At 40.9% G+C, this 15,177-nt stretch overlaps 1 protein-coding gene across 20 annotated transcripts in view; it reads right to left on the bottom strand.

Annotated features, from left to right (window-relative positions):
- Window positions 1-15,177, bottom strand: part of PSD3 (pleckstrin and Sec7 domain containing 3) — a 655,493-nt gene that overhangs the window by 358,042 nt on the left and 282,274 nt on the right. For 2 of the 20 annotated variants that reach the window (XM_070499769.1, XM_070499768.1), the window contains one exon: window positions 11,063-11,179. The exons of the other annotated variants lie outside the window; for them this stretch is intronic. The gene's annotated coding sequence lies outside the window, so the exon portion shown is untranslated. The remainder of the gene's footprint in view (window positions 1-11,062; window positions 11,180-15,177) is intronic. 20 annotated transcript variants of the gene reach the window in all.

The following is a 15,177-nucleotide window of genomic DNA, read 5'->3' on the forward strand; positions in this document are numbered from 1 at the left end:
GCCTCAGCCTTCACCTATTACTTTTAAAAATCTCATTAAAAGTCACTTTTTTTCCTAGGTTTTTTAAAATAAAAATTTCTAATTCATTTTGATTCATGAGTCAAACAATGAGTAACTGTAGGCAAACACACTGTTTTAACCTCACAGGGTTGTCGCAAGATTAAAATTAAAAGGGTCACATGAAAAGTAACTGAAAACGACACAAAGGTATTTGAAAGTAAGGCTCCACACCAGTAATTCCCGGCGTCCACACCTGACACCCCCTGAGCTTCAGTCCACCTCCCACTCTTGTTGAGTGCAAGTACTCACCACATGGAAGCCACCATGCGTGAAATGGGAAAGATGTCAATACTGTAGTGAATTCTGCAGAAACTGTGTCAATCCACTGGACCTGAAACTGGGGCAGGGTCTAGAGTTGGATTGGGATCACAGAACGAGGAGAGAGAACAAGGTGACTCTGGAGCAGTTTACAGCCTTTTAATTACAAGAGTGAAGGAAGCCAAACACAAAAGAAATCGTACCAAGTAGAGTCAAGGGTCTCAAGGCTACCTTCCCACCTGTCTTGGCAAAAGGACCCCTCAACTTATGATGATGACGACACATGAGAAACTTACGATAATGACAACACAAGGAGGAAAAAAAATAGAAAGTAAAGCAGAGCTAGAAGCAGCTCAGTATAATGGAGTTAGGCCACACTGCGGGAGGGCTCAGGAGGAGTCCAGAAGGGATGTGCACCTCACGCTAAGAATAGAAGGGAAGAAGCTGAGTTCTACACGGTGGGCTAACTTGAGCCGATATGCTCAAGAGCCCTTTGGATACTCTTCCCTGTGCTTCTCTCACCAACAGTGGTCAAGTCACTGCCAGTGACCAACCATGCATTGCATATCCACATTATTTCACCATGTCAACCCACTGCCTTCACTCTGAAAGGCATTACCAGGAAGAGGGAAACTTGGACTGAGGAGACAGATCCTCTCTTTCCTGGGATCCTGCATGGTGTCTGAGCAACTAAGGGCAGCCTACTTTCTGAACTGTGCCTTCCATCTCTGGAAAGTTGGGTCTGTCCAGAGAAGTGGAGAAAAACCTAAAAGTCAACAATTTCTAAGTATTTGACAGATATCTGATGGTACACTCAACCTGTCAAAACCATAGCGATTACCTCTCCTGAAAAACTAGCTCCTGGGAGAGAACTCCTATATCAGATGGATTATTAACCTCTCCTGTCACTTTAGTGTCATACTTTAGAGACCTCCTATATCCCCATACTTTGGTCTCCAAGACTACTGTTAGTTTCTGAAAGTCATACGCATCTATGCCTTCATTATATTCTTCTCACTATCTCTTCTCTATAGCATCGCTTTACGAATTAATGACTGGTCCCAAAAGCCTGCCAATCTCAATACAGATTCGATCCTCCAGTCCACTCTAAGTAACTTTGCTAGATTAATCTTCCTAAAACACTTTTCTGACAGCATTGTTGTCACCGGTGTCCCCACTATGTGCCTCTGATTCCCCCAAACAAAACAAAACAAATTTTAAATAGATTCCCAATGTAACTAAATTAAAGCTCTAATTAACTCGGGAGTCATTAAACTTTTTCTGTGAAGGACCAGGGAGTAAATATTTTAAGCTTCACAGGCCATAAGGTCTTTACACAAATACACAACTCTGTCATGTAACTAAAAAAGCCACAGACAACAGTAAATTAATCCAATAAAACATTATCTACAAAGACAAGACATGAGTAGGATTTGGCCCAAGGGCCATAGTTTGACAACTGCTGCCTGTCACCCAAGACCCTTAGCAACTGGGCCACTACCTCTCACCTTATTCCCCTATACTATCTTGACCATACTGTGTATTGGGTTTTTCTTTTTAAATATAACAAACACATACCATACAAAACTAAGAATGCTATAAGAAAGGTACTAGTTTTACAAATTAAAAAACTGAGGACAGGGCCGGCCCAGTGGTGCAGTACGTTCTGGTTTGGTGGCCCGGGGTTCGCCAGTTCAGATCCCGGGTGCCGACATGGCACCGCTCCTTAAGCCATGCTGTGGCAGGCATCCCACATATAAAGTAGAGGAAGACGGGTGCAGATGTTAGCTCAGGGCCAGTCTTCCTAAGCAAAAAAGACGAGGATTCATGGCAGGTGTTAGCTCAGGGCTAATCTTCCTCAAAAATAACTAATTAATTAATTTAATTTAATTAAAAAACTGAGGACAGAGTGGTTCTAGCTAGGACTGGAAGCCAGAGAAAGATGCATGCTCTTAACCACACCCAGTGCTACCTCTGCACTGGTCAACTCAGTGTCCCCCTAGGCAACACGATCACCTTTGGACCTTTACTCACACAGTTATCCCCTTCCTTCCAATCATCTTACTCATCTCTCATGCCCCGCTCAAATCCCACTTGTCACTGAAGTCCTGCATGCCTGACACAACTCATAGTGACTGTCCCTCCCTTTTACTCTCAGAACATATACTGCCTCTACTCTTCTTTGGCTCCTTATATACTCATGATTTTATACTGTCTTCCCTTCGTACTTTTTGTCTCATATTTTCTATATCCCAGATAACTACCATAGTGTTGAAAAGTTAAACGGTCTTCATTAATTCTTTACTAGGATGATGATGTTAACTTACAAGGCAAGCCATGGGTACATGTACCTAAAACAATTTTCACCACTCCCCATATTTATAAAGATTATATATAGTAAGTGGTCTTTGCACAGTAAATATATCAATTTTTAAAATGGTAAAAGGGAACTGAAAGTATAAATAGATCCCTTTGGCTTTGCCACTATCAGGCACATCTTGCAAAAACAATTATGCCAATATAGATTCAGAACTGAACTATTTAAAAGAAGTTATTTAATCGTAAACATCTTATTAGCCTAGTTGATTCAGGCTAATAGTTGTTATTTGTGTGAGTATGAAAATATAATCCTTAAACTGAGTTTTCTTTTACTCAGGTCTCAGAGAAGTGGTTCATAACTTTTTTGGCACGTGCACCTCCTTGAGAAAGCTACAGACCCTCTCCCAGTGAAAAAAAAATCCAGACAGATATTTATACAAACTTTGCATAAAATTTCTGGGGGCTCACAGATCCTCTAAAGTTAAGAAATTCTGCCTCCGAGGGTCTCATGTTAGGTACTCACAGCTCTTACTACCTAAGAAATTTTCCTTTTAATTCAAGTCATTTAAAGAAATTTCAATGCACCAAACAGATCTGGCAGTAATTTTTTTTTCATTTTCATAGAACAAACTATTACACCCAAATTAGACAATGTCAAAGATCATGAACAGTGGAAATGGGGAAATTTATAGTTAAGAGCAAATGGATGTGAGGAGAGAGGAGGCATCTTACCAATGCCTTAGAGACTTCAAATTTATCTCACTACTTGCTAGGAAAGCTCAGACAGCCTAGAGACACCTCGATGTGTGTGAGCGGCACAGGCAGTTCTCTGTGGCCAACACACCTTAATGTTCAACCAAGAACATCTGATGCGGCAGCTTCATATCCTAACGCAACTCAAGCTAAGAAAAAGCAGCACGAGCAACTCATTGTAAAACATCTCTAAAACACAGATTCAGAGAGCAAACCAATGAGTTCCTAAAATAAATACCAATGGAGTAGCACACTGCGAATACAGCAGCAGATAAATGATAAAACAATAATATTAATGATGATAGTTGCTTAATTTTAATTTCCTTTCATTTAATCTTTTTTTGTAAGAAAAATTTGTTAAATGTATAGCTAAAGAGGATTTCATTTTTGTCTTTTGCACTCAGCACACAAGAATGAGAGAGCAAGACATAACAAAAATCTAAATTTTAAGATTCAATATAAGTGGTTAAATTCAAGCTATGTGCAGAAGTAACCCACCTTGAGCATAATAGGTAAATTGATGAATGAGGAATTTCAAAAACAAATGCCAATCAAGGTAACCAGGTGTAGTCTCAGTCTCATTTAATGAAAGAAAAACCTGTAAATAAATTAGTGCCTTTCAAATGACTGGTTCAGTAACAGAGCCGACTCTAAGGCAGAGTGGGATCCCCAAAGAAAGGGACAGTCAATCAGATTGAGAGGGATTAAATTAAAGCTTCTCAGGACATACACCTCAAATTGCAACTTCTGAACTGATATTAAAGGCCTTCCATGATCATCCCTTAATTCACTTCTCCACCTGAGTCAATATTTCACTGTCCTCCACAACAGCACTCTCATCTTCTCCTAGAACAGAATATTCTCCCAATTCTTTCTATATATTCTGATACGACCTATCCTTCTAGGCACAGAACAAACGAGCATCCCTCTAAGAAACTTCTGATTCGCGCTTCATACCCTGCCCTGCTCTCTCCTCTGCTGCGCAGAATATGACGACCACACCGCCCTGGTCTCCATGCTGCTCCTGACCTCAGTGGTCGTCTCCTGACAGAGTGGATGCCTGTCTCTAGGCAGGCTCTTTCACATGCAATCAATCATCTGTTCATGAGCTTTATACCAGTTATCTGGCACTTCATTACACATCATCTTCTTTTAATGGCTCCCAATATGAATGCTGTTTTGCTTGTATGTTCATTAGCTTCTTATAAGCTGTGATTAGCAGTAATGAGTACACAGCAAGTACTTAATATATATCTGTAAAAATTAATTAAATGTATTAAACAAAGAAACTTATTGCCTGCCCCCTCTGTTTTAAACTATCTAGATATAAGAACCAAAACTATACAAATGTCAGTTCCCAACAAATTCTGGGGAACCCACCACCAAAAGAAAAAAAGCCTCTAGTCATTTTTCTGTTAAAAAGAAAATTAAAACACGGTCTCAATCTTCTTTTCTTAATTCTCTCTGTTTTAACGAGGACTAACTCAAAGTTCACCATGCCAGCTGTTTCAAGGACAACTAAAGGGGCCATATTTTAGATACTGAACAATCCAGCATGAGAAGGCCAAGCTCCCTGAACCGCTTTTTCCTAGTATAGCTGTGTTTTGCATGGAGTCATCCTACTCATTTGCTAGGGCCTAGGTCCCCCCACTTTTAACCAGTAGAAACATTTTTATGAAATAGGTTGCAAAGTTCCTGATGTCCTGAAATACAAGTTTTCTATACCTTAAGACTTGGCCCTGGCCTTATTAACAACACTGTCTCATCAAGTGAATGAACGCTGACCGGATACTTCCACATGCAACAACACAGGCACAGCAAGGAGAAAAAGTTGTGAGGGAAGCTATGGAGGAAAGGGTGCTTGGTCTTGTGCACTGATATTTTGTATCTTGCCAAGAAATCTCCTCTAATGCTACAATGTTGAAAGCAAATAGAAATTTTAATTTTCAGTTTTAGTTTCAGGGTTTTTATGTATTTTTTACTTCTACATATTCCTGGTATTGCAATTTCCCTCTGATGTAGGGGGTTGGGTTGCTGGAAGTTACCCTGCAAGAAAAAAGGGCAGGCTGGGTGCTCCGCTTATAATGGATAAAGGATTCCGACGTTTGGGCATCCTGAGACACAGAGGACTGCCCCATGGAGAGTCTGCTTTCCTCCTAATGGCCCTGTCATCGGGACCCTAATGTTACCAGGGAAAGGAACATAATCCAGGCCTCAGGCCATTTTTTCTTTCTTTCTCAAAGGAAAAACACAAGGAGCGGTGGTGCTGGAACAGCATCCCTCCAGAAACAATGAGCGAGACAGGACCAAGGAAATCACATAGACCAACAGTTGAAAACGTTTCTGAAGCGGTGAAACTGCGCCTTCAAATGATGTCTGACACAGAAGTCTAATACGTAAAATAGATAAAAGAGGGGGTGCCTTGGTTGATTGGGGGCAGGACACAGATGCATACCACCATCTCCTCATTCCCCAACCCTCAGGGAGATATGAGGACCTTGGTGTGAAGATTTTAAAAAGTGAAGCCAGAAAAGTTGAACAGTTTATCCACTATCATGCTACCAATTAATGACAAAGTCAGAACTACAGCCCACTTTTGTGGAAAGTTGCAGACTGGCAACTGGGGTGTCGTGGCACTCGCTCTGAATCTTTACACGGCTGCAGGACGTAGTGGGAGGACCTAGGCTCTGAAGTCACCCTCGAGCCGGCATGCCAGTCCCATGGCTTTCTCGCTGTGCAGCCTGAGGTTAAATTATTTACACCTCAGAGAGTCTTATCTATGAAATAAGGGGGGGAAAAACTAGTTTCAGAAGAGTCTTCTGAAGTGTAAAGAGTAACTAATGTAAAAATTTCCTAGTATGGTATCTGTTACATAATAAGTGTGTAATAATGTTCATTTCTGCTTACACTACCTGATAAAATAGAAAATAGAATCTTTATCCTTGCTTCCCAAATACCATTTTAATATTTTTACAATTTATATATATACAGTGAGGGTAGCTATAAATGAAGATACACACACATTATGTGTGTGCATGTGTGTGTGTGTGTATATATATATATACACATCACTAGTCAATACTATTACAATTAAGCAGAGAAGTCAGGAGTGAACCAAAAAATGAAGGAAAAATCCTACTCACTCTGTCAGCCTACACCATAATTTAACAGAGCAAAACAAATGAACACCTAAAAACTATCAGTTAAGAAATAGCCAATTTAGGCCCTTTCACATTAGTCTTTCAATTATTACATCTCCAATAATACTGATTTCTTCAGAGTTTATGCAAAATTTATATACAAGAAAAAACCCAACCCTCCAAACTATTTCATATATTATTTTAATTAATCTTATATTCAAGCATTATTATTATCAAGGGCCTACCAAAAGTCCATCTGAGAGTATAGTTGGTTACCATGTCTATCTCAAAACCTTAAGTGTTTTTGCCACGAAAATTCCCAGTCTTTAATTTCATAACATCATAATGAGATTAAGATTCAACAGATTTAAGACATATTTGTACATACTGGAATTTTTATAATCCTCCAATTAAACAGAAAGAACGAAAGCATATTAACTGACCTCCAAAGCAAATCTAAAAGAAATTCTGCTAGCAGGAAAAGCAAACAGCACTGCAGACAATTTGAGAACAGCTATGAACTGTGTTACAGACTCTGCTCACTAGAGGGAAGTGTTGTTTAACTATTAACCGAACTCAATGAACAATCAGAACTCAGGAAAAAATTTTAGACTTTTAAAAGATTTCTTTCCAAGCTCTCAGGAAAGAAAAAACTACACTCATTGAAGGACAACCTAGAAATCTGCCATTACATATCTGTAATTAGGTTAAAATGATATCATAAAGATGGTCCACTTTTCAGAATCATTTTCTGCCCTGTGAACTTATCACACTGCTAGGTGTAGGATTATTGTAAAAGGAACAAAGACCACAGCCAGTCCCGCCGACCCAGGCCACTGCAGTTCTGCCCAGACCCTCGTCCTCACTCGGGACCTGACACTAAAGCTCAAAGAAGCTGGAGACAGCAGCAATCAGGACCCTAACGTGTCATCACATATTTTAAATCTTTTCGTGATGCTTAGGTCACGCTAGTCCTTATATTAAATATCTACCCCAGTATGACCATAAAAACAATCTCATGTAGCAGTAAATCTATCCCGAATTGGAGCTTGAGAGATTTAGTTACCGTCCTGTTATGGTGACAAGAGCCCAGCGTGGGCTGCCAAGGGGTGAGGGCACAGGGTACGCAGACTGCACTGCCAGAGGTCATTTCCAGAGGTGGTACCATCTACCCTGAGGGATTTTAAGTCATGCGATCATTTTTAGGTTTAATCTAAACAACTTTATACACACACACGCATTTGATACAGATATGTAGAGATATCTACACACACACACATTTCTCTATTTTACTGCGTTTACCTACCTCCCAATTGCTAGACCATTCAGTCTTTATCTTACTGCGCTCATCTACGGCATGTCTCTGCAATTACTCCTTCTTATTAAAATGCTCTCCTGTTTCCCAAATATCTTTCTGTTCTGATTTTCCTTCTATCTCTCTGGCTGATCCTGCTGAATTTCGTTTAAACACTACTCTTTCAGCCTGCCCTTTAAATATTTTTCTTCATCAAGGTGCCATCTTCAATCTTCTTTTCATTTTGCACATGCTTGCTGGGCAATCATATCCACTCTCAAAATCTCTTCTTTCTGGCCCAGATCTGTATACCCACCTGCCCATTGGACAGCTCCATCAGAATGTGCCCCAGGCATTTCAAACTCCATATGTCCAACACGTCATTATTCTTCTTCCCACCCCCAAACCCACTCTTCCTTCAAAACTGTACCTTGTTGAAAGGCACCACCATCCTCCCAGCACCCAAAGCAGACACCACCCTCAGCGCCTCCCGTTCCGGTCCTTCCTTCCCATGTCCAACCAGCTGCCAGCAGCAGCACATCTCATTTCTTCTTCCCTACTCCACTGCCTCAGTCACATCCTCGTCCTGAGTCCCCTGCATTCCTGCACCACTCCCTATGGCAGAGTCAAGGGGGGTTAACCCCACTGTCCACTTCTCCTCCTCCCTTAGTAATCGAATTCCCAGTTTTCAGCTGGGCACATGGCCACTCAGAATAAAGACTACATTTTTGGCATTTCCTTCACAGCTGCCCATGGCAATGGCACCACATTACAAGGAGCTGTAACTGACAGTGTTCTGTGGTAAATTACAGACAGCACAGCCCCCTATGCCCTTCTGCTTCTCCCCTTCCTCCTTTCTGCTTTCGAGATGTGGCTAGAGCTCAAGCAACTAAATTAGAAGATGAGAAATGTTCAAAGGATGGCAGACTAAACACCCAAAGGAGTCAGGATCGTCCAACACCGTGCAACCACCATCTGAGCTCTGAATCATCTACCTGGAGTCCTTTCCTGCAAGAGTTCATTTTTGTTTTGTTTAAACCATTGGGGTATGTGCGTGTGGGGGCGGGGGGTACCTTCCTAACGAGATGCACTGCCTCCAATCTCGCCTTCCCAGAACTGCAATCCCATCTCAACAATGCTTCCAGACTGATCTCCTAAATCTCAAATGTGGAAAATCAATCCATTGTTTCAAAAAATCAATAACATGCATACTCTTTAGCATGGCATCTAAGACAGTGGTAATCCGATCCTTGCCTGCCCCCAGCCTTCTGCCTCATTCCTCCCCTTGATACCAGCTGCTCTGAACAAGCCATGGTTTTCAGAGCAACACATCTTTACATATGCTTCTTATACCGTCTGAAACATGTGTCTTCCCAGTACCCATTCCACCCTACCCTCAAAAACTCTGCTCAGATAATCACCTCTTCTTGGAAGCCTTCCCTCAGTCTAACTTAGGTGTACCTCCAGTAGCCTCCCAAATCCCTGTTCTTACTTCTACTATACATAGCAGGTATATTGCATTAGAACATCAGATGACTTGTCTGTTTCCCCAACCAGACTTGGCAGGCAGACTATATACTTTATATCTATATCTCCAGCCTAGCAACTATAGGTATTCATTGTATATTGAAAAAGTAAATACCCTCAGGAGTGCCTCAGTTATCTGGAAGGAAGTTTTTGGCATCTGATACCTGACATAATGAAAACTCAGGCCTCTTGATTTTTTGCCCAGGCCTATTTCCAGTACATCAGCATTTCCCCAACTGTGTTCCAATAACATGTTTAGGGAATGTTAATAATGTTAACATCTGGGTTTCCAGCCACCCCAGCCAACCTTCAGCTCCACTAACCTGCCAAACTCCCTCCACCCTCTACGTCTCCACCCCCCAAACCCTGCTGGGCATCTAGTATCCCTAGAAAGCATTCTACCTCGATGTGGCTCCCACCATTCATCCCTGAGACCCCAGTGCCAGCTCATATCTGGGGAGGACTCCCTACTCTCCCAATTCTTTCAATAACCCTCTAAAATTTGGCTGAAGATTAGCCTTAAACTCACCAGTCTCTACAATCTCCTTTGTTCTCCTCTCTAAAAACAGAGGTTTTGCCTCTCAAAATTTTTAGCACTGTCCCTTTCTTCATGATTTTCAAACAACACCTAGAGTGGATCTACACTTTATCCGAAAATGTGTTCAGCCTCTCAGGACACAATCCCTCAAAGTTTAAATTCATACAAAACAAGCAAGGTGAGCTCTTCTCAGCCTTAGCTTCTCAGTAATGTTCAGGCTACTGTTTCCAACTAGGCAGTGCTCTCGGGCACAGAGTGAACGCAACCCAGCAGGGGCCTCAAAGCGCTACTTTACCTCCAAACTTCTTGAAACCACCTTTCCATGCTCTGGGTCTCTGTCAGACCCACATGCTTATCGCACTGACCTCCTAAGAAGAGGACTGTTCACAGTGCTGTCCAAGGACGACCCGGGTCGAAAGCATTCAGGGGGCTCATTACAGTAGATTTTTGAGTCACACACCAAAAGCAGAATTACTGGGGTGAGGTTCAAGAATCCGAACTGTTTCTTCAGCTTTATTGAGGTATAACTGACAAATAAAATTGTAAGATCTGAGAGTGTACAAGGTGAGGATTGGATATACACATGTACTGTGAAAGAGACAATCTGTAATCTTAACATGCATCCCAAGCATCAAGGTGTTGTGCTACCTCTCTGCTAGCAGGGCTGAGCAGGGCCACCCAAATCCCTGAGCTGCCACCTGCACCTGCAGCAGCTGCCTGCATGCACCCTAGTGTGCAAACCAAGAACGTAAGTTTCTAAGGATGCCCTGAAGTGGGAAAGGTTCATCGAGTCCCCAGAATTTCCTACACAACTATTAAATTAGTATTTCTAGGGGAGGGTCACGATGATCATTTTCAAACTTTCCATAGGTCAATCTGATGTTTACTCTTGGTTACGAACCACTGCTTTAAAATAGCAATTCTCAACTCATGAGAAAAAAACAGCTTTTCATAACAAATATTTTGCAATGCCTCCTTTATTATCCTGAAGTGAAATTCATAAATAATATAGCTTGTCTAAATATAAAATTCGAAACAACCAATATAACTATTCACTAAATGTGGTATGTTCAGTGGTTTACTAAATGTCATACATAGGAGAAACAAAGTTAATTCTCCTTACGCAAATGCTGAGTTAGTCAGACACTTGCTTGTACCCAAACATAGACTCACCCTGAAAGCGAGGCTCGGATTAGACTGCACAGGTGTGTGCACTGAGGACTTAATAGCATGAGCGTTACCTTGTGGAACATGATGTTTTGAAACGATGAACAATTTTCAGTAAATTTCCTAAAAGAAACATAGCAAAATATTCCCCTGATTCACATGGTAGTTCTGGTCCTAGAAAATTCACTTATATTTAAAACCATGCAGAAAACATTTTGCTTATATATCCTAAGTCCACATTGTTAGAAACACTTTTCCCCACGTGAATGTCCAAGAGGACATTCAAAGTCATGCAGCATGGGGACAACTCTCCCTTGTGCACTACTACTCCGGGCACCGCGCAATGCCTCGCTGGCCTGGAATCATTAAAGGCCAGTACCAAACCTTGCCCCCAATCACTGTGACAATCAAAAACATGCCCACAAATCTCCAAAATCATTGCTTTAAAACAATAATTCAACCTCCCCAAGCACCAAGAACAGAGGCACTTGTATCAGGCTGCAATATTATTTTCCCTCACGCTGCCATCTCACATTATAGTCACTCCAGAATCTCAGCCTCAGTCCACCTATATGTTTCCCAAAGCATTTTAATATTTACACAAATACTAGCATAAAACAGAAACTGCTGATGAAATTCCACATGAATGGACAACTGTCACAGATTAGAAACTTTCTTCATAAATTCTTGAAAAACTAATGCATGCTATTTTTTTTTACAATCAAATCATGTTTTCCTATTGACATTATATTTTAATTTCACAGATGACCTCACTTATCTGACTGATCTTCAACTGGCAGTGGTTCCTAAGCACTTCAGCTTTGAATGTCAGTAATATCAAACTACAGTTCAAATGTATTAAAGGATTCCACAACGAATCCTTTTAGTGTTAAAATGGTGTATAAATAGCTCAAGTAAGTACCTTTTTAAATCCAGTAGCTCTTAAGCCTGTATGTGCATTATAATCATCACCTGGGGAGCTGTTTAAAACTCAGAGATGCTTGGGTGCCTTGCCCAGAGATTCTGATGCAGAGGCCTGGAGAAGGTGGGGCCCAAGAACTTCCTTTCTTTTTAAAAGACCTGCAGGTGGCTCTCATGCTGGCAGGGGCAGATCCAGTTTTGTAGCTTCTGAAACTTACACAACTTGGGGAACTCTCATTAAGAGACAGAAGGAAAAATTGCTAGTTCTCTCAAGGCCTTAGAAAAGTCCCATGCATTAGCTTCCTGGTATATCCACCTTTGGATGCTAGTCAGAGTTGCGAAGCAGGACATAACGAGAATCCTTATTGGAAAACATGACCAATAGTGTAAAGCCATATACTAGTATGACTTGAAAGCAGAGACCATATAAGCCTAAATGCCTACAAGCTTCAGGAGGTAACAGAAAGTAACACAGGCAAAGTAGGAGACAACATGGGAGAGCGCTGCCTGGCGAACCAGGAGCACCTGGGCTCTAAAGGCGCCAACTGGTCTTCAGTGACAATGTCCACTCAGGGCTGCAGGCTCAGACTTTTCAACAAAAGCTTGAAATCTGAGTTTTCACATGAAATCTCCCATTTTTTCAAAGTTACTTCAATTTTTTAACAAAACATGGGCTAGACCAAATAAAACGAATGAAAGAGGCCAGTCTGTATCCTTTGCTTTACAACACAGAAGGGGAAAGATACTTCTTAGCTAAACGTAAAAGGAATCTTAAGATCAGCTGATTGATTTAAGGAAAGATGAAAGAAGACGCCGCTAAGAGCATACTTTGTAAAGCTGGTCATACACCCAACAACACAGAATTTTGTTCAGGGGCCCATCTCAAGGACCCAAATTTACGCTAGAACATCCTAACAGCACCCAAACAATTCTATAAGTCAAGAAAAAGCTAGCTCTTTGTTATAAAACACACTGAGAGGAAAATTTTTACAAAGGAATCCTTAATGGTTAATAAGTACATGACCTCAATTATATTTAGTGCCGCAAGTTTCTCCAGATAAAAGCTCTCTATTCTAATTGAGATGCGCTGTTACAAAGTTGATCTGATCCTACTCTCAAAAAAGTCAAATCCTGCTCCTCAGCTTTCCAATAGCTTCTTTAAAAAAAAAAATACAATGAACAGCTGTTGCAAAAAATGGATCTCCTAGGCAAAATTAAAATACTGTACTGAGTAGACAGCAGCAATAAGCTTTTCATCTTGCCCTCCAGATTGATTTTTGCAACACTCCTTAGCTATCACAGTATATGAAACACCAGGCAGTTCTGATAAGGTAGCCAAGCTACCACTATAGAGCTCAGCGTGCAGATATGTGGCCATGGTGGGAAGAAATAGAGGCACTGACTGATCACTGCTGACACCATCACTGACACCAAAGCCTACGGCCAAAGAGAAGTTCACAGTCACTTTCTGGCCCACTCTGCCAAGCCAAAATAGACCACTAAAAATTACTGCCTACCAAGCAGGGTCTGTGGAATAACTAAAATAACAGAGGACATCTGACCAATTTAATAGGAGCCAAGGAATGGTGAGATGGTCTAACACACTCTTGTATATCAGACTGTGAAATCATTATTCTGCTTTCCATAATGGGTGGGAAGGAGGCCAGGAAGCAAAAAGAAAGGAGCAAATTAAATAAAATGTGCCAAAGGTAGAGGATTGACTAAAAGGATTAGGCATAAAATTATAAACTAACATGTATCTGTGGTGGAGACAAGAAAATATCTCAATAGAAGACCCTAGAATTAGTGGATCTGTCATCTGTTCCTTTGTGTGTTTGTGGTTTTCTACACCAACTCACATTTTCCCTCCAGCAATGACTCCCAGCTTTCCCGGGTCCTGAGACCAGACGCAAAGATTAGGAGAGGGGCGTGAGCAGGTTAAGCTGCAGTGCTGCTTTTTTTGCATCTTGCTCTCCAGGAATCGTGTGTATGGAGTGGCACCCACCCAACTCAGTGAGATGCTCTACATTTACCCAACACAGTCTATCCATCAGTAAGAATTATTCAGCTTTTTCCCCACACCATACGCAAAAAATAACACAACATGGATCACAGACCTAAATGTAAGAGTTACAACTATAAAACTTAGAAGAAAATACAGGAGCTGCAGAATAACAGCACTAGAAACAACACCAAGCATTTTTACCACAGCAAATAAGGAACAGAAGGCTTAAAATGTCATTTTGATTTGCCTCAGGTACACAGGGAAAACTACTTAAGACCTGTGAGTAAGGAAGAACCAAACTCACCCAGCAATAAGTCAGAGGACTATGCAGACAGATGATATCATCGCTACATTGCAAAGTAAAAATCGTGTTTTACCAAAGTCAAGAAAAGCTTAATCAGCACAAAATCACAATGTGACATTCAGGTTAAGGCTATGCTAAGAGGGAGTTTTAAACAGCCTTGGGGTGACTACAATCAGTATTCCCCGCCTGAGAAACAGTGGATAGATGATTAGGTGTCCCAAACCTTAAGTCTAGAATAGTTACATATTTATGCTACATGATAAATAGCAAATGGGGACACTGTGATAAAAGCAGAATGATTTTTTAAAATAATTTAGCTGTTTTATACTTGAGTCCCCAACTATTGAAATATCTAGTAAATATTCATTATTAAAGTAAAAGGAATTATTAAATGGCTGCATATGTATTGCATTCTTACTATCCTCATACCATTATGGGATCCACTAATCCCATCTAATATGTAAGTCAAAAATGTGTAGTTATTATTTGACCTTTACAACTGAAAAAACATTAGATTAGATCAGATTCCTGGTCTACTCAAAACAGAGATCAGTGCCAGAGAGTGACAGAGTTGAGGAGTGTCAGGACTGCACTTCTGCATGCAAAGGTCAGGGACATGGTGATGATGATTACAATAAATAATAACAGGAGCAAACACTTTTAGAGCATTTATTACATGCCAAGTGTGGTTCTGAGATCTTTACATATGTCAATTAACTTAATCCTCAAAAGAATTCTAGGTATGTATCCCTCTAACCCCATTTTACAGATGAGAAAATTGAGGCACAAAGAGATGAGAAAATTTACTCGAGGTCACACATCTGATAAGTCACAAGGCCAGAATTCAAGCTCAGGAAGCCTACCTCCAGGGCCTAGGCTCTTCGCCACATG

This window comes from Equus asinus, chromosome 27, assembly GCF_041296235.1.
Source record: "Equus asinus isolate D_3611 breed Donkey chromosome 27, EquAss-T2T_v2, whole genome shotgun sequence".
NCBI lineage: Eukaryota > Metazoa > Chordata > Mammalia > Perissodactyla > Equidae > Equus > Equus asinus.